Here is a 26,290-nt window from a genome sequence, read left to right as displayed (position 1 = left end):
TTCTGTCCTCTCCCCCTCCATCATCTTTTCTATTCTTTCCTTCTATGGCTTCCTCAAGTCATCACTATTTTCCATTCAGATGACATAATTTTGCATTCATAGGTGGAAGGAAGTAAATATTTTCTCTCAGTGCCTCAATTATACTGAGTTGATTATTTTATTGTTGTATACAAGTCTCAGATTATTGCACTCCATCTCACAAAAAAGTATGGTTTAATTGGATCTGATCATGGAATCTGCCTGGTATTTAGTTAATCGTGAGTCAATGAGTAAATGCAGAAAATACAGTTAGACCACTGCCTGGCACACAGCAGAGATTTACAGAAATGTGTGAGTGTGTGCACATGTGTGTGTGTGTGTGTGTGTGTGTGTGTGTATGTGTATGTGTGTGTGAGGGAGAGAGAGAGAGAGAGAGAGAGAGAGAGAGAGAGAGAGAGAGAGAGAGAGACGGAAGCAAGTGAAGCCACACTTTTCATCTATTCGTGGCTGACTTCTGATAAGCTCCCTGGTGTCCTATGTCATAGAGTATGCTTCTAGAGACATGAGCTGGTATTTGGGAAGGAGATAGATGGGTTCTGTTTGTGAGTTACAAAGTAAGTAATTTATGACAGTTGTGTCTATTGCCAAACCATCTCCATTTCCTTTCCCCCAAGCATATGATAATTCTTTATCTCTAAGTATTTATTGCACTGAATTGTAGCCATATGACTGAGTCTACAACAACTGAGAACCCTAAACCAAAAACATTCTGTGGAAAGTCATACTACATTAAGCTACAGATAAATCTCTGCCTATAGTTTTCTGTTCCCAATGTGAAGAGTCACGATACTGAGATGACTCAGAAGGACCTCGTGACAGCCGAAAGATCTCTAACAGTTTAAATCCTAAAGAAACTGTTTGAAGTGCAACCTTTTCCCTAACCTGATAGTCTTCGTGTGGAGAAAATACATCTCTCATTTGTTCATCTATGAAAATTTTATTTTTATATATAATATGAGTTGGTACTATTTTCAGCAATTTCTTTATATTGAGTTAAGAATAATGTCAACGATATTATTCGGCTTTACTTCACCTATCTCATAGATGGAAAAAGGCAGATGTTAATGGTAAAAACAGCCAAAAAAAAAGTTGATAACTGGGAACTCATGATTCAAGGAAATAATTTAGTTCTCTTCTACAAAATTAGAAAATTCAGTCTATCCTCAAATTCTAATGAGTTAATACATGTTTNAAAAAAAATAATTGCCATTGCAAATTTGAGTTGTAATTGTATAACTATCCATTTTCCTAAAATATATATATATTTCTCATAATGCCAAATATGCTACAGGGGCAATTACATTTATAATACATGCAATGGCTGCTAGACTTTTCTGGTGAGGTATTATGGTTACTCATTTTCAATGCATTCATAAGGTCATTATTAAACAGTGTACAGGCCAACTGTCTATAATATTCAGTATTTTTGTTTCTTCATTTGTATATAAATACACACTTTTTAACTTCCTCAGCTAAGACCATATTAACCTACAAATGAATTCCCATCTATTAAAAAATGACTTCCAGCTCTCTTTAGCCACAGTGCAGGAGTGAAGCTCTTCAATAAATACCTCTGTAAATTTCTTTTGGCTGCCACCAATCTCTCATAATCCCCATCTGCTAATGAGTAAGGCACTTCTCACAATTACACCCTTTTCTTACTCAGCTTGACCCAGCTATTGGAATAGTCTCTCTATTTCTGACTATCGTATGCAGCTAATACTGGCCCTGTAATTACCCTACCTTGAAGCCTCATAGTCAATTTAATGCTTCCTTCTCCATAACCCCCGCACATCTATGCAATCAATTTCCGAGTAAGGGATATTCTCCTTTCGCAGAGGCTTCACATCTTTCACCTTCCTTGTCTTCATGCTGCCTGCAGTTCTGTTCAGATGCTCATCACTTCCCTGCTTTTCTTACTATAATAACCTAGTAATTGGCTCCTGTATTGCCACCTCTCTCCATTACAATCCAGTCTGTACTGTTCGAGACTAATCACTGTAACCTGCATCTCTGATCACAGACTTACAGACTCTAGAGAGAAAAGAGGATTGAGAGACCAAAGGACCCAACCTTCTTCTGCTTCTACTCTTAATAAATATCAAGACTGGATATGTGCTCCTACCTAATTTATTACAGAAGCAATCTATGGTCATAAACACACAAGTCATAGTTAATGATGAGAAAATAGGAAGCAAAAGTCTTACTTCAACTTTTTACAGCCAGTTTCATTTTCTACACATGAAGCACTCACTTTGCAGTTTCTGTTTTTTATCCTAGTAGTTTGAATTCTAACTTTTTAAAATTGAGTTACACTGCTCATTTCCAGATTAAGAGATCTATACCACCAGCACTGACCACAGTGAAACATGAATACATTAACACATCTAAACGTTTGTTTTTTTGTGTGCCTTGCACCTTTCTAATTATCTTCTTGTCATGGTTTCTATATCTATGTCATTTTAGTTCCTTTGTATAAACTATATTTAAATGACAGTGTTCTCCATACTACTTATGTCTAACAAAAAAGAAAATAATCACTTAAAACTGTATCCTTGTGGTTTGGATTTAATTTTCTTCACTTTTGTATTTTTATACTTATTGAAAATTATTTCCCCCATGGTATATCCTGATTCTTTTTCCTGTCCCTCTTTTACTCCCTGTCTCCCCTCCCACTCCATCACTAGAACGGGCTCCACTCCCTTTCTCTACCATTAGAAAACAAACAGGTTCTTAAGTGCTAATAACAAACTACAATAGATAAAGCAAGAACTAATGCTTCAGAATTGAATAAAACAAACAAAAGGGAAAGAGCCCTAGGGAAGGCACAAGAATCAGAGACTACTCATTCTCAAATCCAAGAATCCAATAAGAAACACTAAAGTGGAAGCCTTATATATAATATATAGACAAAGGATCTGGTTCAGATCTGTGTACTCCTGTGCATGCTCCCTCAGTCTCTGTGAGTTCCCATGAGCTCTGATCATATTGATTTAGAGGGCCTTGTTTTCGTGATGTCCTTCATTCCTTCTGGTTCTCGCACTCTTTCTACCTCCTCTTCTGGAGGATATGGTTTGGATTTTAAGAGTACCTTAAAGCTCATGCTGTGGTCTTCACCCACCAGTCTACTGGAAGGTGGGGGAAACTTCAGGAAGTGGAGAGTACTGGAAAGAAAATCAGGGTCTGCTCTTCAAGGAGATATTCAGAGTGTATCCTTTTCCTCTGTCCTTTTCTCTCACTCCTTTTTATCTGCTGTGAGTGAGCAGCTTTGTTTTATCCTTGTGCTCTTGTAATGACACAATTCCACAGACTATAACTGGGAATCAGCAAATCTTGTCCTCAGTGCTCTGAAACCATGAACCAAAACCAATTTTTCCTCCTTTTAAACCTTTTTATCTCAAATATTTTATTAGTAATGGAAAGCAATTAACAAATTATAATTATGAAATTGTATTATTGTAAGAAGATGGCCTAGTCGGCCATCATTGAGAAGACAGCCCCCTCGGTCTTGCAAACTTTATATGCCCCAGTACAGGGGAACATCAGGGCCAAGAAGCGGGAGTGAGTGGGTAGGGGAGCAGGGCAGGTGGGAGGGTATAGGGGACTTTTGGGATAGCATTTGAAATGTAAATGAAGAAAATATCTAATAAAAATTGGAAAAAAAAAAGAAACCCAAAATAGAAGCAAGCAAGAACAAAAAGAAATATAGGAAGACAATTGTTGCATGATGCTACCTATGTAAGACTAGCTATTACACAAGGTTATTTTGCCAAAATAATAAGTCAGAACTTAAATCTCATGTACCTTGCTGTCTACATTAGCATAACACTGCCACATGCCTCCAATTTCCATAAAGTCCTCAAGGTCTTAAGGCAAAGGATACTAGACAAACTCTTGACCCCTAAATTTAACAAAATTTCAAGTCGAGAATGTGGAAGAGTAAGGCATTATAAAATGTTAGATATGAAACATGGATCTTGGAATTCTCTGAATGCACGTATTGTTGCCTGATAACCACAGAAAAAAATATAACTCTGTTGAATTCATTGAGATGAAGTCCAGATTTCTGTGCCTCGCTGAGAATTCAGGAAGGCAGCGTGTTTTTATGGTCTTAACTATCCAAAGGGAAGAAATGTTGCTTGATACTGCAGGGTCGATTCTCTGTCGTTTCCTCCATTCCTTTTGATCAAAATGTTGTTCTACGTGTTCTAAGTGAAACAAGTCAGTCAGATTCTCACTACTTCATGTATTATTATAAATTAAAATATTAAATCCTCTCTTATATTTCAGAAATTATAATATGTGCTGTAGATTGTGATTTAGTACCCGCTCTCTCCAATTCATCCTCACACCTTAAATGCCTAAGTCTACAATGATATCATCTATGACTGGGGCTTTGAGGAGGTGACTGGATCTTGAGGGTAACACCCTCAAGGGATTATTACTCTCATGATGGAGATCTGATGAGCTTCCTCTTTTTTACTACAGGTGAAGTTAATAGCAACATGGCAGCTACAAACCAGGAAGCAAGTCCTTAGTCTTCACAAACACCGAATCTACCAAAGCATTGATCCAGGACTTCCCAGAATCAAGAAGTGTGGGAAATATTGCATTACGGGTAGGTATTTTTATTAGAGTAGTTGAAGCAGGCTAGAAATTCATATATATTTTTTTAAAACTTGGATGTTTTATAAGTGCTAAGTTCCACCATTAAATAGTTCTCTCTAAACTGGAAATTTGATTTTATCACATACTCCATTTCTCTTGGCAGGTGGTATGGTGGCAGTGGTGGTTGTGGCTATGGTTGTGAGGGTGATATTGGTGGTGTTGGCAGTGGTTCTGTTGGTTGTGTTGTTAGCAGTCCTCTTGATGATGGTGGTAATACTGGTGGTGGCAATGCTGGTGATCCATTTTCTTCTTTTACTATATTCTTTATATAGATTCCAAACTGTTTTACTAAAATGTAGTACTTGGTGATATGTTACAAAGTCATGATAGTTTAGAAAAACCCAGGAAAGCAACCTTTTTGGCTTGGATTTTTTAAATCTTATTTCTGTTTTCATTACATGCACTAGAAACATTCAAACTGAAAAGCAAACCTTCACTTTCAGTCATAGCTACCTGCAATTTTTCTGTTGTCATTGTCAATCCTTATTCTACTCAAGATACACTGCAGCCCTTCTAATGATACAATTTTTGCAACATACTTTCAAAGCTTCACTACTAGCAGTTGTATTTGTATCTTTACGATTTTCTTTTAATTTTGTTGCATTTGTCTTTCTTTTTTGTTTTCATAAATTTTTTGTTTATTCAATTGACATTCTGATATCAGCCCCTGTGATGGTTTGCATATATTTGGCCCAGGGAATGGCACTATTTGGAGGTGTGGCCTTATTGGAATAGATGTGGCCCTGTTGAAGGAAGTGTCATTATGGGCATGTGTTTTAGGATTTAGCTGCCTGAAAGCCAGTCTTCTCTTGTCTTTGGATGAAGATGTAGAACTCTCCAGCCCCATGTCTGCCTGGATACTGCAAGTTCCTGACTTGATGATAATGGACTAAACCTCAGAACCTGTAAGGCAGCCCTAAATAAATGTTATACTTATAAGAGCTGCCTTGATTCATGATGTCTGTTCACAGCAGTAAAACACAAACTAAGACACTCCCCCATTCCTGCCTCTCCTCCCAGTCCCACCCTTATAAATCCCTCCCTGTTTTGCTCAGTCTCCTTTTCCTCAGAGAAGGGGAAGATCCCATTGGTACCACTCAGTCCTAGGATATCAACTGGCACCTAAGATGTGACTAAGCACATCTTCTCCCACTGAATTCTAACAAGGCAGTCCAGTTAGGGGAAGGGGATACAATGGTAGGCTACACTCAGAGACACTCCATCATGTGGATTATTAGGGGACCCACATGAAGACCAAGCTGTACATCTGTTACAAATGTGTAGATAGCCTAGGTCCATGCCCTGCATACTCTTTGTTTGGTGGTTCCATCTCTATAAGCCTCCAAGGGCCCAGGTTAGTTAGTTGAGTCTGTAGATCTTCTTATGGTGTCCTTTACCCTCCATCTTCCTCAATCTTCTCCCCTACTCTTCCACAATACTCTCCAAGATATTCCTAATGTTTGGCTATGTGTCTCTGCATCTATTTCCATCAGCTGCAAGATTAAGCCTTTCAGGAGATGGTTATAGTAGACTTCTGTGTGCCTGAAAAACAGCATCATTAATAGTATCAGGAGTTGACTTTCACCAATAGACTGTGTCTCAATGAGCCAGTCTTTGAATAACCTTTCCCTTGATCTCATTTCCATCTTTATCCCTGTGCATTTTGTAGACAGGACAAATTGGGGGTCATAGGTTTTGTGTTGATACCCCCTCTGACCATGGCTAAAGGACTATGCCACTTTAGGCTCCATACCATCAGCTTCTAGGAGAACCAGCTAGGGTCAACCCCCATAGACTCCCAGAAGCTTCTCCATCTCAGGTCTCAGGTCTCTTGCTAGTCCCAGAGATGCACCCCACAAATTGCTCTTCTTTCTCCTAGTCTGCTCTAGCTTCCCTTCCCCACACATTATTGCCATTCCTTTCACTTACTCATCATACTGTGCTAACTTGCCCCTTTCTATCATCTACCATCTGTTGCCATTGTCTTGTATACTCCAAGAAAGTCTATTAAGGACACAAAATTAATTTCAAAATGTGTTTTCTTTTTGTTGGGTTGGGGGCTATTGTCTTCTTGCAAGGTCTCCTCAGCCTTAGCAGTCTTTCAGCTTGCTATATAGGAAGGATGATATAAGAGTTGTCTTGGTCATGGTGTCTCTTCATCTCAATGGAACCTCTAAATAAGACACAAGTTGGTACTAGAGACTGGGATAGTACCATGCTAGGCATAACCATGTTTTTGTTTGGAAGAATGTGGATTTGGGCACTTTATATTTCGAATGCAATAGAATGCTTTAAATAGGACTTAATGGGGCATCCTAGTAGGAATATGGGAGACAATGGTGCTGAGTGTGATCAGAACTCTGAAGATTGTTCTTAGGATGTTTTGGTAAAGAATAATACTGCTTTTTGCCTTTGTCTGAAGAGTATGCCTGAGGCTAAGATAAAGAGATTTATATTAGATGTATTGACAGAGAAGTCTCAGAAAAGCCGAGCATAGACTTTCTCTTCTCGTTTACTCTCATGAAAAACATTTTGATTAAATGTAGCAAGCTTAGAAAGGAAAAATACAAAATACATGGTTCAAAGAGTAAAGTGGCCCCAGAAAGTGGAATAAAGTTAAATCCTTGTTCAAGGATAGTAAATGGAATTAAGGAAGTGGTGACCTTGGGGCAATATTCCACACAGGTATATGTTTGCAGTTGCATAAGAGTTATATCATGTTCATCATTACCATGATCTGGTTACTATTCTCATTTACACATAAGAAGATATGATTATGTGTCAAATTGAGAAGAGATGAATTGTGAGCTCAGTTTCTAACTTTATTCAGTTCTATAATGAAAAGCTTAGGTCCAGGCATGGTGGCATACACATTTAATCCCAAGAGAGAGAGGCAAGCAGATCTTGGAGTTCAAAGCCAGTTTGGTACATAGCATGGTCAATGTAAAGAAATCCTTAAGTCCAGGCTTGGTAGTATATGCCTTTAATTCCATCATTCAGGAGACAGAGCCATGCAGATCTCTGAGTTCAAGATCAATCTATAGAGCAAGTTCTAGGACATCCAAGTTTAGGCAGTAGAGTTGGAATACAGAAAACTGGTGATAATCCAATAAAATAAGAAGGTCATGTTACAGCTCCATTAAACAGAAGAACTTGACATCTTTAGCTCTGGCTTTAGAGTGGAGAATAGAAGAGACTACTGGAACAATTGACGCTGGTTAGCAGGAACTAAGAAATTAGCAGTGACTAAGAAGAGACCAGTGAAATCTAATGGGAAGTGTTTTCTGAGAGCATAGAAACAGATGTGTTCCAGATATAACAGCTAAGGTTGTACTTTGTGGTGCAGTTGGACTTGGCAATGTATAAGTGTCACCCAGGTGATACTGGTTTTGAAGGAATGATGGGATAATGGAGAGATGGGATAACTGAAGCTTGGTACTATGAGAGGACAGGAAAGGTGAAGTATCAGTTGCAGTTGACAGTCTGGTTCAGAAGGGTCCATGCAGTGACACTGAGGCTTTGCACCATAAAAGGACCCTTTGAGAGGGTATTAGTGAAGCCTAGTTGCAGTGAAAAAAAACAGCATGTTGGAGATGTCAGTACCATTGATGAACACCAAGAACATCAACAGCGATGGGGTAGAGTTAAGCAGACCCTGGAGTGCTACAAGGGCAGAGTTGAAGATATGACTCATGCCCTTTGGAAGGTCCCAGAAAAATCATGTGTGGGTCCCAGACATTGGAAGAAGCTGTAATGTTGATGTTGCCTTGGATACCCCAAGATGTTTGAGATGCCAGAGCCATGGGATACATGCTGAGGAAAGCTGCTAACAGCAAGTGGTACCAGCCCAAGAAAATGAAGTTTGTTGCTGATGAATGTCAGATCTGCCAATAGCAGTCAACAAAGATAAAAGAATTTGGAAATCTGAAGAGTGCTTTGATATCAGACATGGAGACACAGAGTTCAGAATTTGTCCACCTGGCTTTTTGGTTTTGCTATGTCTAGTATTTCCACACTATGATGTTTTGGAATGAAAATGTATATCATGTGCAATGATATGTTGGAAGTATGTGATTGTCTTTTTTATTTTTATTTTATAGAAGATTACAGTTAAGAGATTGCATGAATCTCAGAAGAGATTTGAACTTTGGGCTGCTAAGCATTGATGAGACTGTAATAGACTATGGGGACTTATAAAGTTGGACTAAACATATTTTGCCTTATGCAATGGCTAGGTATGTCCCCATAGACTCATGTGATTAAACAAGCCTATGGGAGTCAGGGAATAAAATGTAGTTGTTTGAATATGCTTGGCTTGGGGAGTGACACTATGAGGAAATGTGGCTTTTTTTGGAATAGGTGTGACCTTGTTGGAGAAAGTGTGTCACTGAAGGGGTGGGCTTTGAGAGTCCTTTCTCCTATCTGCCTGGAAGACACTGTTTTCTGGCAGCCTTTGGATCTAGGTGTATAACTCTCTGGTCCTACTCCAACATTATGTCTGTCGAGACAATATCATGTGTCCCACCCTGATAATAGACCGAGCCTCTGAACCTGTAAGCCAGCCCCAATTAAATGTTATATTTTACAAGAGTTGTTTTGTCTTGGTGTCTCTTCACAGCAATGGAAACCCTAAGACAGCTGGCCTAGAACACAGAGAGGCTTTTCTATCCCTCAGCTTCATAAGTGTTGGGATTAAAGGTATGTTTTACCATTCAGGTATATATATATATATATATATATATATATATATATATATATATANTATATATATATAAACTGTTTTAAAATATATTTTCTGCATAATTTGAGAGCAATTTTTTCTAACATTTAATGAACCCATTATCCTTATACATATTTATGGCATGCAGCATGACATGTGCTATTGTACACATTCAAATAAAAGTATTTAGCACAACCATAAATGCATACATTTGTCATTTTTTGTGGTAAGACCATTCAAATATTTTTCTTTAGTTCCACATCTGGCTTTTGCATTATTATGGAATTTTCCCTTAAGTGCTCTTTTAAAATATTGCTACATATTTATTCAGGGCTGTGAAATTGTCTATTTGATTCTATTTTGCTTGAAAATGGGAAGATCGTGTTTGCTATTTCAGACACACCACTCTTCTAAAGGACAACATTTAATTGGGGCTGACTTACAGGTTCAGGAGTTCAGTCCATTATCATCGTGGTGGGACCAGGGCATCATCCAGGCAGACATTATGCTGGAGAAGGACCTGAGAGTTGTACATCTTAATCCAAAGGAAATCGGGAGAAGGATCAGCATGCTCAGGCAGATAGGAGAAAGGTTTCTCAGAGCCCACCCCTTCAGGGAAACACTTCCTCCAACAAGGCCACACCTAATCCAAAAAGACCATACCTGCTAATACTGTCACTCCCTGGGCCAAGTATATTCAAATAACCACATATAGCTATGTAAAATCTTTCTTCAAATCAAAACTGTCATGATTTTATTGAACCTTTTAGTCACATAGTAGGTATCTAGTCATCTTCTATCTAACATGGCTGGGCTGCTCTGAGGAAGAGGGGCTTAATATTACCTGAACAGTGACCATCTATAAAAAAATAAATATGGCTAACTAATTAAATGATATATCTTCATTTTTTTCTTTTGTTGTGTAGCACAAATCCAAAATCTCCTTAGATTCCCTACTCTCTGATCCCAACTTTAGCCTTCTGTTCCCATTACAAGCTGCTCAATCCAAACAGCAATGCCTACTTCCACTTTGTGTCATTCATTCTCTCTGCTACTATCTATTCCTGAGAGTTAAATGAACATGAACTACAATGAAGGATGGTGTCATAAAGGAGCCATAACTTTGGGAAATAGAGCAAAATAGTAGTGGATGGTTTGTGATATCCATTCTCCATTGTCAACTTAGCTATACTTAGAATCCTTTCAAAGGCACAACCTGATATGTCTGTGATGGTGTGATTAATGGTGAACATAGATCCCATCCATCCATAGGCTGGGGTCACATGTAATAAGTAAGGGAGAAAGTAAATTGAGGACCAGCATTGGTAGTTTTCTGCTTTCTAACTAGTGATGTGGTATGACTGGCTGTCTCTTAGTTCTCTGGTATGGAAGTCTGCACTGTCAAGCTCAGAGACAATGTAAACCCCATCTTTCATAAGATGATTTTGTTAGCGACACACAAGATATAAACACAGATGATGATGGTCATAATTCTGGGAGTGAAAGGTTTGAATGTTTGATGAAGGTTTTGAAAGTCTGTGTTGCACTTAAAACTTATAGGGACTTGTGTCCATCTTTCATAATCTTAGATACTGGATCTTTTTACACATAAATGTTTACATTGGAGGTCTATTGCTCAGTCATCCTTATCTTGCTACAAATTTGTTAACAAACTCCATTGCTTAGAGAATAGATAACTGATGACTCCTGTTTTATCAGGCCCCTGAAACATGTCCCAGTTTGTGGTCTTTATTTTTTGAAGATCCTTTCATGCCCTACATTATACTCCCAAGTTATTTGCATTCTTTATGAGCATACCTCCTTCGTTTTCCTGCCTTTGTATTTTTTTTTACACTTCATTCATTGTGTTGATTCCATTTGTACATTACTTTGATGCAAACTGTCTCTGCACAAGTCAACTTCACATAACTACAATTGAGTTCTAATCTTAACATGCTACATAAAAAGTTGGTCTTCATCACATGTGCCTGTTATCTGAGTGCCATGGGGACAGGGACAGCAGAATCCCTGGGGGTAGATGGCTGACAGCTTGTTTGTACAATGCAAGCTCTCAGTTCAGGAAGATATTTTATCTCAAGGGAATGAGGCAGAAAGTGAAAAATGACAAGTTATATCCTCCTCTGGTTTCTGAGCATACTAACTGTGCACTCTAACATATATGTATTCATATACCATATAAACCCACACTAGACACACACACACACAAGTACATGCACACACCACGCTCATACACAGACAGACAGACAGGCAGGCAGGCAGAGGCGGGAGAGGGACAGGGAGGGGGAGGGGGAGGGGAGAGGAAAGGGAGGTGAAGGGGGAGAGGGAGGGGGAGGAGGAGAGGGAGAGGGATGAGGAGGGGGAGAGGGAGAGGGATGGGGAGGGGGGAGAGGGAGAGGGAGGATATTTTAAAAGGGGAAAGCAAAGAGAGTCTACACATTAAGCTCCATAACTCCTATTACTAGGAGTCTTAGTTGGGGCCACTCTAATAGATTTCTAGGAGTTTTCATTGCATTAGATTTTTCCCTTGCACCTAAATTGCCCTCCAATTCCAGTTGTCTCTCCCCCAGTACTCTCTCCCTCCATCTTCCCCTCACCTGACTCTTCCTCTTCCTGTCCTCACCAGCCCTCAATTCATATCTATAATATTCATTCTGTTTCCCCTTCCCACGGAGATCTAAGCATCCTCCTTTGAGCTCCCCTTGTTACATGGCCTTTCTAGGTCTATAGATTTTAGCATGATTATCTTTTATTTTACAGTTAATAGCCACTTATAAGTGAGGACATACCATGTTTGACTTTCTGAGTCTAGTCTATCCCCTTATAACCAGGCAAGATTTCCAGTGGAGTGTTTAGAACAACAACCTAGTCACAATACCTTTAAATGACAAATGGTCTTGCCAGCATGATATACTGGAGTAAAAAGTGGCACAGAATTTGTGGAAATAGCCAACAAATAACTGGTCCAGCTTAAAGCTAATGACAGGAAAATAAACCTACTCCTGTCATGCCAGGAGGATCAGAACCCTGAACCTGCATGCTCCAGAGACCTAGGAGAGAACCAAATGTGCCCAGAAAAAAAAATCAATGAAATCATTCCTAATGATATTCTCCTATACTCATAGACAGGAGCCTGGCATCAGAGAAGCTCTACCCAGTAACTGATAGAAAAGGATGCAGAGACCCTCAGCCAAACTTCAGGTGGACCTCAGAGAATCCTCTGGAAGAAGGATCACAGGAACCAGATGGGTCAAGGATACCACAGGAAAACCCATGGTATCAACAAATCTGCATTCATAGGGGCTCACTGAGACTGAACCAACAATCAGGAAGCCTGCACGGGTTTACCTGGTCCCACTGCATATATGTTATAGTTGTGCAGTTTTGTGTATTGTAGGACTCTTAAGAGAGGGAGGAGGGAGATGGGAGAGTGCTGTTACTGAAGTTTTCATCTTATTCTGGGATCCTTGTTCTACTGGGTTGCCTGCTACAACCTTGCTATGAGGGATGGTACTTACCAAGTCTTATTGCAGTTTGATATGCCACGTTTGATTGATATCTCTGGGAGGCTCACTTTTTTCTAAAGGGAAATAGAGGAGGAGTGGATGAAAAGGGGAGATGTCATCAGGGAGAGACTGGGAGTGGAGGAGAGAGGGGAAACTGAAGTTGGAATATAATACATGAGAGAATAAATTAATAAACAAAGCAAGTCTACTTTTTAGCTATATTGTACAAAGATTAGCTTTCATTACAAAAACATGTAGAAAGCTTACATTCTTCCTGAGTATTCGTTAACATAGAAACTAGCGAATAATAAGTAAATTAATAATAACAAGGACCAAATAATTCTAGCCAAGGGAAGGATCACACTTCTTCCTCCTGTGTCATTTGTTGAGTACCATGGTAATTTCTCTTAGCATCTACTCCTGAGATTCAGTTTTATATATGTCCTGTAGATACAATGGCTGTCTATTACTAGATGCCTTATAGCAGATCTACTCTGGAGAGTATGGAGAGTAGCCACTCTTACCTGGTCTGTTTTTATAATAGCACCAGATGTATAACAGCTACTGTTTTATTCAAGGAGGTAAACAACTTTTCCTATAGTTTCTGTTGAATATATAAAGGCAGTGATTTCTAGGTTTGGTGTGTGTGTGTGTAGTTATTAATATATTAAAACTTTTTTAAAAGTCTGTGTTTTTTTTTTCTCTGTATAGCCCTGGCTGTCCAGGAAATAACTCTGTAGACCAGGCTGACCTCGAACTCAGAAATCTGCCTGCCTCTGCCTCCCAAGTGCTTGGATTAAAGGCATGTGCCACCATTGCCTGGCAATCTGTGAGTTGCTTAAGTTCATATTCCATCGTTCTCTTACTTTGGTAAATTTTCCCAGGCCACATAGGTTGTACGTAGGATCCTAATAGTCTCAGCTTATCTCATTACTGAAGAACTCCATTACAGAAATGGGCATCCAAAGGATATCCTAGTGGCCTTTCCTCTTTTTAGTCCCAAGATGAACAATACTCCAGGTAGTTCCCAAACTACAAGATACTCTTCAGTTCTCCTAATCATCTCCATGACAACAGTGACATTTGGTAATGCCAAGCTCTCTCCTTGCTGGCTTTATAAACTCATTTCATCATGTTAATTTCTTGACATATAGCATCTTATAATAATGTGTTTCTTGAAGTCGTGATGAACCCAGACTGGGGATTTGAAAATCAAATAACTATCAATGGTTGATTGATCCAGAAGCAATAAACCATGATATTGGAAATTAAGTAGACAGCATGTTACCAAAAAAGGTTGCCTTGGTTGCCTTGGTTTTAAGCATCATGCTTCTGAGAAAATAATTTAGATAAATTTCTTTAAAACTAGGCACTTAATCCTAGGTAAAGTAAATTAATCACAGTGAACACTATATTCATAAGTAATACAATATAAAGATGAAATATTATGTGTGAATTAAAGTGGTCTTATTGTTAGCCCAGGCCACATGGGTTTCTTTCTGTGTGATTATATGGAGTTTTACTCTGTAGAGTCTCCGTTTCCTTTTGTAGAAAATAAGTATTAGTTTTTGTTGTTGTTGTTCTTTCTAAAAAAAAAAAATACACACTTCTGTTTCAAAGCTTTTATCCCTCATCTGGTAGAGAAATGATTGATTTGTTTGTATTCTGGTGTGTTTATAGGTCTGACTAACAAATCTCAAATCTTCAGGGCCATATGTACAACAGTTCAATATCCGTTCAATACCAGACAGGTAATTGAAATGTGGCCCTGGGGGAATTTCACAAGATCGTGCCTCCTGGTGTGCTAGTCAGTCGATGGGAATGTGATCTTATTCTTTAGATCTGGAAAACTCTGGCATCCATCACGGAGACAACCAAAGTCAGCAGAAAGTAACCAGTGACACTGGTGTATTCCCATACTTGCCATCATCCATTTCCCCACCACTGAAGCCTGCTCTACATAGATGCCATCAAAGAACAGGACCTGAAAGGAGGCACAATCATACCTACATATAAATCAGCCTTATAGTTTATGGAGCTGGACACTAAGGCACTGCTCATAAATGATCATGATTATATTTTATTAATATTGCAGAAAAATCACAACTGGTCAAAATGCAGAGAACAAGGGGGTGCCCAGCCTCAACTGATGCATCAGCAACACAATTCCTGAATGGTAAAGCTCAGGGAACGCCTCAGAACAGGGAAGGAAAGATTATAAGAGACAAGGGCTTAGGAAGTTTGTTGTGAGATTAAGTTTCATAGAAATGACAGAGAAGCTACACCTATGAAAATTAACAATATGTCTGCCTAAAGTAGCCATAAACAAGGACAACACCAACAAACGTGCTAATGCAGAAAGTGGAAATTTCATGGAGCCCAAAGGACTATAAACAACCAGGGCTGACAGGGAAAATAAGCCTCTCTCATGGAGGAACTCCCTATTTGGTTATCCAATACTAGGTGGAGAGACTTGAAATCATATACAACTGAAGAGGAATTTTAATCCAGTAGAATGGCTGCTTTGGCAAAGGATCACATTCAAAGACCTTCTAGGTCTGTGTGATCTAACTGGAATGAAAACACACTCTTAGTACACGCCTTTAAACCCTAATAATGAAGGTAAGGTTAGTTTGTTGAAGAAAGCATCCATGTTTGACAGTGATATCTTATTGAGGGGCAAACAAAGTAACATATCAGAGAAAGACTTGACAGAATGAGCCAGAGAGGATATGCCCAACTCTTATGAGAACAGCATAGGAAGAAGAGGCTACTTTAGAGCAAAACAAGGAGAGAAAAGAGGTATGTGGCAGTTTTAGCAGGACAGTTTTACAAAGACAGGTGACAAAGAGACCAAGGTAGACACAGGTGACAGCAGAACAAGCCAGAGAATGAGAAGGAGCCAGAAGATTAGAACAGATTGCCAAAGATAATATAAGGCCAAACAGAGCAATTCAGTGAGAAGCTAAGAGAAGCTGGATTAAATTAGTCAACAAGGAAGACTAGATTGTATGGAGCCTAGAAGTTTCTACGACTAGGTCTAGGGATAGCTAGCACACAGAAAGAAAAAAAAAAATGCTCTGGGCTCAGCCCAAGACAAGTATATTCACAGTGTGGGTCTGACTCTCACCTTATCCTTCCATCTGAGGAAGTAAAAGCAAAGTTTACATATAAATATGGAGCAGCAACTAGACTCAGCAACTTGTGTGTGTGTGTGTGTGTGTGTGTGTGTGTGTGTGTGTGTGTGTGTGTGTGTGTTGCATCTGCTGGGTGGGGCTGGTAGTGCCTGTCTTTCTGGAGCTTAAAGAGGAAGCCAAACATTACTGAATTACATGCCAAACATTAACTGAATGTTCAACCTGCCTTATGGCTCAATTGCTGGGCACTTCTAATTTCCCATGTCTAGTATGCCTTTCCCAATACTCTCAACTCTGCACCCTAAATCTGCCGTCAACTATAGTTGTTCAGTTGCCTTTTCCTTGTTCAGCAACCCAAAACTGCCCTCAGCTTTAGTTGTGTTTCTAATCTTTCATCTGTGGTAACTGCCTATGGTTGCTCCTCCCGAGATCTCACTTGACTGGTCACGTTTTCTCCCTCTGAAGAACCTTAAAAATCTTCCTCTCTCCCATCTGTTATCTTGCCTAGGAGGACACGGAAATCCCACCTATTCCAATCCACTCATTGGCTGCTAGCACCTTTTTTGATGGGTCAAGAACCAAGTGAGAAACAGGACCTTAGCATAAAATCCACCCCCTCACCCCCCCGTGTGTGTGTGTGTGTGTGTGTGTGTGTGTGTGTCTGTCTGTCTGTCTGTCTGTCTGACTGACTGACTATGCCTATTTGTCTGTGTATGTGTGCATGAGTGTCTGTATATATAGATGCCTCTGGCAGCAGAAGCATTAGGAGGCCAGAAGAGGGTGGCCAAACTACTGGAGCCGGATTATGATTACAGGTGATTGATTGTAAGCCACCCAATCTGGTTGCAAGGAATCAAACTCAGGTTTGCTGTAAGAGGACATAGAGCCACCACTTCAGTACAGCTTACACTCTTAAGAAAAGAAAGCCAAAGGAAAAGAAGCTAAATAGTAAAATTAGAATGACAATATTTAGGAAGTTGCTAAATTGTTATAGTTTAATTTCTCCCTCTACACGGCTAAGGGATAGAGAAATGGCTCACTTAGGAAATGGATGCTATGGATCAAAATAACCAGAGTTCAGATGCCTAAAATCCACATAAAAATACATACATGATAATACATGCCTATGACTGTAGTGTTCAGCGAGTCCACTGGCCACGCAATCTAGCCAAAATGGTGTTATCCGGGTTCAGTGAGAAGCCCTTTCTCAAACAGAAAGATCAAAATTAGTAAGGAAGATACTCAAGGATTCAATATTAACCTCTGGCCTTCATATATTCATGATGATGCAAACATATCTACACACACACACACACACACACACACACACACAAATACCATCACACAAAAAGAGGCCCTAAAACAGAGGAACTCCATGAAAGAAGTGCTCAAACTTAAGGATCCCTTAAATTAAGTGTTAAAAACATTGGGACTGGCTATTTCTAGAAGAAAACTCTATTAATTCTGATTAAGTTAATCAAGAGTAAGACATGACCTGTATGACCTGTATGACCTGTTGTTGTTCAAGGATTATAACCCAGTCCTTGGAAAACATAGCCATCCATCTTTTTACTCCCTACTTTTTGAGAGTAGATGACAGTGATAGTGTTTAATTTATGACTATTATTATTGTGGATGAAACAGATACTTGCGCCTTGTATTAAAATGAAACTGTGTCAATTTACTTAATATTCAAAGTGGGTTATGATGATTTATTTATTTCTGCTTCTAGGAATTCACCTCTCTTCAGGGTTGATGGGAAACAACTGCCTCAAAAGGGTCCAACTTTTAAAGGCTTTCTTTGATGTTGTTGCTTTGTGAAGTGTGAGGACCTATGCTCATACACACACACACACATCACACACTCACTGATGATGGTGAATTGAAAAGAAACTTAAAAGATACATTTGATAAGCTGTGTATGAGCTCCATGTACTACCCATACTCCTAAATGGCAAGTTATTATTTTTTACTTTGATCATTATAATGTGATCAGCTTTAGCTTATGTGCAACTTGGCAACTCTTAAATTATCGAGGGAAGCAATCTGATTTGAGTCAACATTTTCCTCCATAGCAGAATAGCTATGTATCCTTAGAAAGTTACAATGTTCTATGATGTAGTAGCTATATTTTCTTAGAGAGTTATAATGCTCAGTTTTTAAAATGGGGTTATGCTGTAGGTAACTGAGATGTTTGCTGTGGAAATTTAAAGAGGCTCTAAACTTTAATTGCTTAGTACAGTGCCTGAAAGAAAGGTCTTAAAATGATACATTTCTTGAATTTTTATCAACAGAGAAGTAAATATTATATATGATCTTTATATATTTGTATTAGCATTTGTACTTCTTTATATTAAGAAATAATTTATACTTACAAAATCTCATATGGTTGTCAAACTATGTTAGACCATAAAATCCTATTGACGTTCAATGATGATATTATTACATAGATAAGACAGATATCATTTCCCTTTGGTTATTAAAATTCACATGATTAAAGTATATATTAAGAATGTAAATGGTGATATTAGGATGGTAATGGGAGTTATCTAGTATCTGCTTTAAAACATCATTGAATTATTCAGAAAATATCTATTTAATATGCCCTGTACTGAAAGCTTTATGACTGAAGCAAGAGTAATGTATAGCCCTGTCCCAAAGATCTAACACTGGCACTTGCCTCTGAGTTAGAGCTTCTGGGTGAGATTTGAGGCTCAGCTTAGCATAATGTCAGCCATGACGACTCACTCTTCCACCATCATCTAAATGTGTACTGATGCTGTGAATTATCAAAGACAAAATTCTGTGAGGTAATGGGATGGTTTCTCTGTTATCTTTATCAGTACCGCAATATACTTAGAGAGAAAGTGGAAAGCTGTTCATTCCACACAACTAGCTGACAGAGGACAACAAAATCAATCAATCAATCAATCAAACAAAAACAAAATCAAAGCCAGAAAGGCAGAATCCAGATCTGTGTCGGTCATTGCTCCTTTTCCTGGTCTTGAAAAAAAAAAAAAAAAAAACCTAAAGCTGGCCAAGGTACCGTATTGTCAACATGGCACTCTCCATTTCTCTCTTTATGGCAGACTGTCATAGACAACATGGGGTTTCAAAGTCAGTTAATTTAAGTATCCTTCCTCTTCCCTTTCTCCATGTCTTTTTTGAACAAACCAGAGAGGTATCACGCTTGTTAATCCTGGAATTGGAGACAATCACAAAACAGCTTTCATTCAGAGCTATGAACAGCAACATATGGTGCCTTCTTCTGAACTAGGAATTTGGGTTTTTTTCTGGGTGACCCAGTTTGAATTAATCAGTGCTGGACACATTCGAAAACTTCTTTGTGCAGAATGGTGTAGCATTGCCTGGGTGAGGGTGTGAACAGCTGAGCTGAAGTTGGACTCGTGGCCACATTTATATCCAGTGCCTTGTGCTTAGTGAACAGTCTCAGAACTGTTACTGTGGCTCCTCTTAGCTGCTGCACTTACCTTCTCAGTACTTCTTTACTTTTCTAAGGATGCTGTGCTTAAAGTCCTTCTCCAAAGCTCTGCAAACAAAACCCACAATAAACAACAAAAATAAGTTTAACTTGGACTCCTACCTGTGGAAGTCTACATCTAAAGGGCAAGCAAATGCAAGGGAACTGGGATCTATCCATGGCATAATTTATCTTTGTCAGCTGTCAATGGACATGGCCTTTATTTGAAAGCAATTTAATTAATGAGATCAGTGCCCCTGAACTTCTTCACTGATGAAATAAAGGAATCCATATATCCCAATGTCTTATACCGTTTTCTCTCCATAGTTTAATATACTTTCCAAATACCAATCATTGATCATCCACTCATCAGAATTCAAAAAGAAAAATCTCAAAGGAGCTTTAGGTTTTGATAAAAACAAAACAAAGAAAAACATATTGGGTGGCTGCTGAGAGTGAAACCATATCCAGATTTGTGTTCCAGAAAGTTTGTTTGTCAAACATGAAGAAGAAAAATTACAAGTTCCTTTGATGCCATTGAAAAGCCCAAGGCAGTTTCTATCCCATTTGTATTTCTGGATTTTTTTCAAGCCCATCTGTTTATTCTCTATCGAGCAAGCATTGCAAAACAGAAAGCCAGCATCTGAGGATGGGAAAACAGGTGGGATTTGGAAATAACTTGAAAGACATAATGATAAATTCTCAGCCTAACAGACCTCAAACTGACTAATGCCACATACAGCATTTGTGGAAACTGGTATTTCCTTTAGGGTCAGGACTATTTAATATGAGGTAGAATTTATGTGGAGCCAGGAAGTTCAGGATCTTCAGACATCTGAGTTAAGATTCTTAAATATGTTTCATGATATGATTTTTTTTTTTAGTAATTTTGAAAGTGTTAGAGGTCTTAGCTTTACCAGATTTTCTAATAAATTTCAGATTATAGTATGAAGCCCAGGAGATATAGTTTGCACTCATTTCCTTAACTATCTACACATTCATTCTGATGGGGTATACCTGGAGGGATTAGAGAGTTCAGGGAATTATTTAAATATTAACTTAAGACCTGCAATATCATGTATTTAGAAGAAAATACATCTGTTTTAAATTGGAAAAATAGGAAAAGAATTACTTGCCTTTCACCTGTTATTTTTTCTTTTGTATAAAGCTTTATTTATTTATTCTCTCTCTCTCTCTCTCTCTCTCTCTCTCTCTCTCTCTCTCTGTGTGTGTGTGTGTGTGTGTGTGTACATGCCTGCATAACTTTATATGCATGCTCTATGTAAAGGAGCTTGCAGAAACCAGAAGAGGGTGTTGGCTCCCATGGAACTGGAGTTATGGGCAGTTGAAAGGAGGTAACTGCAGGTAAGTACTGGAAGCTGAACCTTGGTCCTGTGCTAGAAAAGCAAAGATTCTTAACCACTAAGCCATCTCTCTAGCTCTTGGCTTGACATTTTTATGGGTAAATTTTGATACAGAATAATAAAAAAATAAAAATCTGTGAAAGTTGAAGAAAAGTAGAAGTTGAAGTTGAAGAAATGTAGGAGAAAAAATGTGCTAAGTGATATGAAATATTCAATAGCAATCACCCTATACAAGGATAGGCTCCTGATACTAAAATGTTCTAATTTCAAAAGAAAAAAACTGTCCTTTTTTGTCATTTATATTTAGCTTTAGAAAACATTCTCTTCAGATATCTTTTAAAGGTGAAAGAATATTTGAATTATACTAAGTTTACTTTACTGCCTCGAACACTGCAAAAAAAGATGACTTTAGCAACTGACCTACACAAATCTATTAACTTATGCTAATATCCCAAATTTGAGTAGAATAATATTAAGAGCTTGTGTTATAGAGACAAAGTGCTCTGCATCATTACCTGGACTAAGACTTCTGGGTTGCTGCTTAAGCAAGTTGTTTAACTGCTCTGAGACCAAGTTACATACCTGTGAGGCAGATAGAAGGATGCTCATAAGACAAAAACTACCTGGAATAACATCCAAAGTAGAAGGAATATAGGTGCAATTCAGCACTGGTGCACGGGACAGAGTGATCAACACACAGATATGCTAGACACACAAAACAAAACTTTCATTTTTGTTGTGTTTGTTTGTTTGTTTGTTTTCCAAATATATTCCATGTTCATTATTCCCAGAGAACTGCAATAGTTGTTGGTCCTTAGCAAATTTTAAGATTGGACTTTGTGACTTTGTCACAAAAGAACATCAAGAGAAGAAATAGGCAGGGTCTCCATGAAGGAACTTGTTAATTTCTTGGAGTTCTAATCTGAGAACTGAACTTCAAAACCCTATAAATCTTCAAAGCATCTGACTCGTACCTATTCTAAAGTTCTGACTTATCAATGGCATATATTTTTTAATATTTTTATTAGGTATTTTCCTCATTTACATTTCCAATGCTATCCAAAAAGTCCCCCATACCCTCTCCCCAACTCCCCTACCCACCCACTCCCACTTTTTGGCCCTGGCATTTCCCTGTACTGGGGCATATAAAGTTTGGAAGTCCAATGGGCCTCTCTTTCCAGTGATGGCCGTGGCACCTTTTATAATAATGTCTTCAGACTGGAGAGCTTGCTCAGTGGTTAAGAGTGCCTACTGCTTTTACAAAGGATCTGAGCTTAGTCATGCACAACTGTGTCCATGTCTAGTAGCACACAACAGCCTGTAACTTCAGATTCAGGGGATTTGATATCCTTTACAGACCTCTGAGATCACCCACACACATGTACATAGGGGCACACAGACATATAGGCATGCAGGCATACACATACCCATGCACACAGATATACACAGACACACAAATTTAATTTTTGTACTTAAAGATAAAAAATAAAATAAAATAATACCTGCACTTGAGCATGAGGGAAGGCCCACAGATCTCAGCAGACTCAACTCTTTCTGCAGTATCAAAATCATTACACTGAATCCTGGGCTAGAATCTGTGTTTATTGCGCTTCTAATGTTTTGATTATTTTTAATTATCCATCAAAACTGATAACTATGATTTTCTTTTATATTGTTAAATAGTTAAACAACTACCCCTTCCAAACAGTTAATATTTGGGGAAGGAGTGAAAAAAATTGTCTGGAGGCTAGAAATATGTCTCAACAGTTAAGAGCACTGACCGTTCTTTCAGAGGACCCAGGTTCAACTCACAGCACTTCCATGGCAGCTCACAATTTTCTGTACCTCTAGTTCCAGGAGATCTGACACTCTAACACCATTCTATATAAAATAAAGTTAACTAAATTAAAAAAGAAAAAATATATTAAAATGTTCTTTTCTGTCTTATTTACACCTCTGGATACATTGACTTAGAGACCATATGAAACCAGGTACTTTAAACTGATTAGAGATTAACTTTGTTACTAAGATTTGTTTATGAATGGCTTAGATATTTGTTTGTCTGTATAAGCTACAGAACAGGGAGATCCTCCCCCCACCCCCATGTATTTTAATCACATTTAATGAGATATTTTCTGGAGTAAATATGCTTCAAGCATTCTGTCTACACTTCTACATCAAAGCCACAGCATGTCATCTTAACGGGTTCATCTCATTAATTGGATGGTTATGTGTGTTGTAATCAGCAACAAGGTCGAGGAAGGCGCCAGAAGTCAGTTTCCCTTGAGTCTCCGGGGATGAGTAATTTGAGTTTCATTTATTTATGTGAGAATAGCTGATACCAATTAGGCAAAAATGATTTCAAATGCTAAGAATACATGCTCTAATGCAAAAATAAATTAACATTTATATTCTATAAAAACATTCACAAATGAGTGTATTCCACTCTAACTAATGGTGTTCATATTAATATTTATGGACCATGAGATAGCACTGTCCATTAAATAGACCTTTATTTTAGAGTATGCATAAGAAATGATACTGAAGAAAGTGTTTCCAAACTGTAGAATAAGTCAAAACACTCCAAGTTTGAAAAAGGAATGGTATAGAGGGGTCAAATCTTAATTATACAAGAGGTTCATATGATAGACAAACAGCTGCTAGAGAAACTCAGAAAGCAAGAAATCATTATGGATCACAAAGAGGGTGAACATTTCAAAACATTGTCTCTCAGAAGAGCCTAGGATGAAATTGGTATAAAAGCTAGCATCTGCTCCAGCAAGAATCTTGATTAAAGTTGCTCAAATTACAAAGTTTTACAGGCCTGAAGATCAGCTGCCAGTAGCAGGCCGCCCAGGATGTTTAAGAGGTGGGCTGGTTTGAATGCTGCAATGTTCTTAACTGTATGAGGGTCATTAAGAGAATCCACAATTGTAATAATGAGTTCATCTTACACACACACACACACACACACACACACACACACACACACACACACACACACACACACACTTTTGAAGACTATTTCCCATATGCCTTGAAAAGATAAATGTCTACCATGTCAAAGATTTTAAATGTTAACTACAGTTAGGAGGCCAGTGGATGTGCAATTCTTTTTGGAATGCAACGCTATTAGATTGACTTATCATACACAGATAAGATAGAACACACTTTCGGACATTTGGTCGGAATTTCACAAATAAAGAATGAGCACAAGTAGTGGAAAAGGAGGATAAATTAAGACAGTAAAAAATACAAATATTCTGTAACACAGACAAAATAGTAGTAAATACTAGGAGGAAGGAGATCTTGAGACTCAGTGTTCCGATCAAACACAGGCTTCATATAGAAATGTACACAGCACCCTTGTCAGAACCTACATGAGAGCAGATGACAGATTGTAGCAAATCAACAGACATAGCTCATGAGTAGGCTGAGTATCCTGGTGCTACATCAAGATGCCTAGCACTGTGGGCTACATATTATCATTCCTCGGCTTTATGTGATGTATTATTTTTATTATTCATATTCTTTTTCCTTTGGTACAATCCCACCCTACCAGACTTAATTTTGGAATTTAACTTTAATTTAATTTAATTCAAGCAGAGAAATATGTCCAAACACATTATATCTCATTAGTCCTCTTGCTGCTATAGCCTCTCCCCAGCAGCCTTGGATATTGGGAGAGAAAGGACCTTGAAATTATATTGTATGGGTTTTAAAACTTGATTGTCACCCTCTACTCCTCTTAATGTTTGTAAAAATTTTGGATGAGTTATTTAGGTTTTCTGACCTTCAGATCCTTTTTCTGAAGTGGGACCAAGAGACATCTCTCATGCATTGCGTAAGTGCCATGATAGTGGTTGAAAATTAACCAGATTAGGATAGATGAAGTGCCTCAGTAGGTAAAGGTACTCACCACCAAGCTTGATGACCTGGTTTCAATCCCTGAGACCCATATGGTAGGAAAGAATGAAATGACTGCTGAAAATACTCTACTGAAGTCACCATATGCTTATAAACATAGATGTTCATGCACATGCACACATACATACATATATACATACATACATACACAGATACATACATATATACAGATACATACATATATGTACACATACAGAGAGAGAGAGAGAGAGAGAGAGATCTTGCATGCACCTGAATCGCCAGCAAGAACTAAGCTGCAACAGGATCCTTCTGCACATGTTTATTGGGAGAGCTTGATTGCAGAGGCGAAGAGACCCCAAGCCCAGAACTGGTGCTGCTTATATAGGCCTAGGAGAGGCGTGTCTCACACCCGGATTTGTTGTGCTTGGGTTATGCTTACCACCTCATTTGCATGCCTACATCTGATTGGTTAACTTGTCTCTCATCTGATTGGTTAACTTGTCTCTCATCTGATTGGTTAATTTTGGTTAATTATCAAAACCTTGTCTTGGCAAAAAAACTTTAGTGCCTATGTATGCGTAGTGGCCAGAGGAAGCCAGCACCACCCTGCAATGGCACATGTGGCTTCCCACAGAGAGAGAGAGAATGAAATAATAAAAAATATATTCAGGTAGGCAAGATGTTGAGTTTCTGAATCACTTAATCATAGCTAGTGACTTAATCCTTCTCATACTCACTACTAGAAGCTGTGAATTGCTAACACAAAAGAGCTCTACTGGGCTAGCAACTTGCAGCTGCTGGCAGTGAGTGTCCTATATGTATAAGCAATGGCTCGCACATTCCTATAGTTCTTATGCCATGGCACTGGTATTACTTCCTTGCTCCTAAGAATGTGTTTTCCTCATGGAAAATCATAAATGATTATTTAAGACCTCACTTTTTATTGGGACAGAATCTTTGGGCTAAATCCTGACCCCCTAACATGCAGGATCATTAGATTACAGTTTCTTTGTTGATATTTTTAAGAAGACTCAGTATGGAGAAGGAACCTTCCTTTTCCTACTCGATGCTGTTCATTTGTCAAATGAAAAGCAGGCAAACTGAGGGGATCTAGGATTGGCAGGGGCAGGAGTAGGCATGTAATATGGCCACCTTACTGACTGCTCAATGCTATATTTTTAATTTCTTCAAGAATGAATTTTATGCATGAAAGAGAACTGTGCCTGTTTTGAGAAATAATCCAAAGGTTAGGATTAATTATATCTCTTTCCTTCATTAATACATTTACCAATAGTTTTAATAGTTTTCTACTTTCAAAGAGTCATGTTCAAGCTTTGTTTTGGACTTTAATTCTGCTTATTGCATATTAGATACTTGTTCTTTCAATCAAGTCTCACCACTTCACTTCCAGTGTTCCTATGACTTCCAAGCTGTTAGTGGATGGCACACTATTGTTATGGCTTTCTTGT

Source organism: Mus caroli, chromosome 6 (genome assembly GCF_900094665.2).
Source record: "Mus caroli chromosome 6, CAROLI_EIJ_v1.1, whole genome shotgun sequence".
In the NCBI taxonomy this organism is placed as follows: Eukaryota; Metazoa; Chordata; class Mammalia; order Rodentia; family Muridae; genus Mus; species Mus caroli.
The sequence above is the reverse complement of the archived record's forward strand: the minus strand, read 5'-3'. Positions refer to the sequence as shown.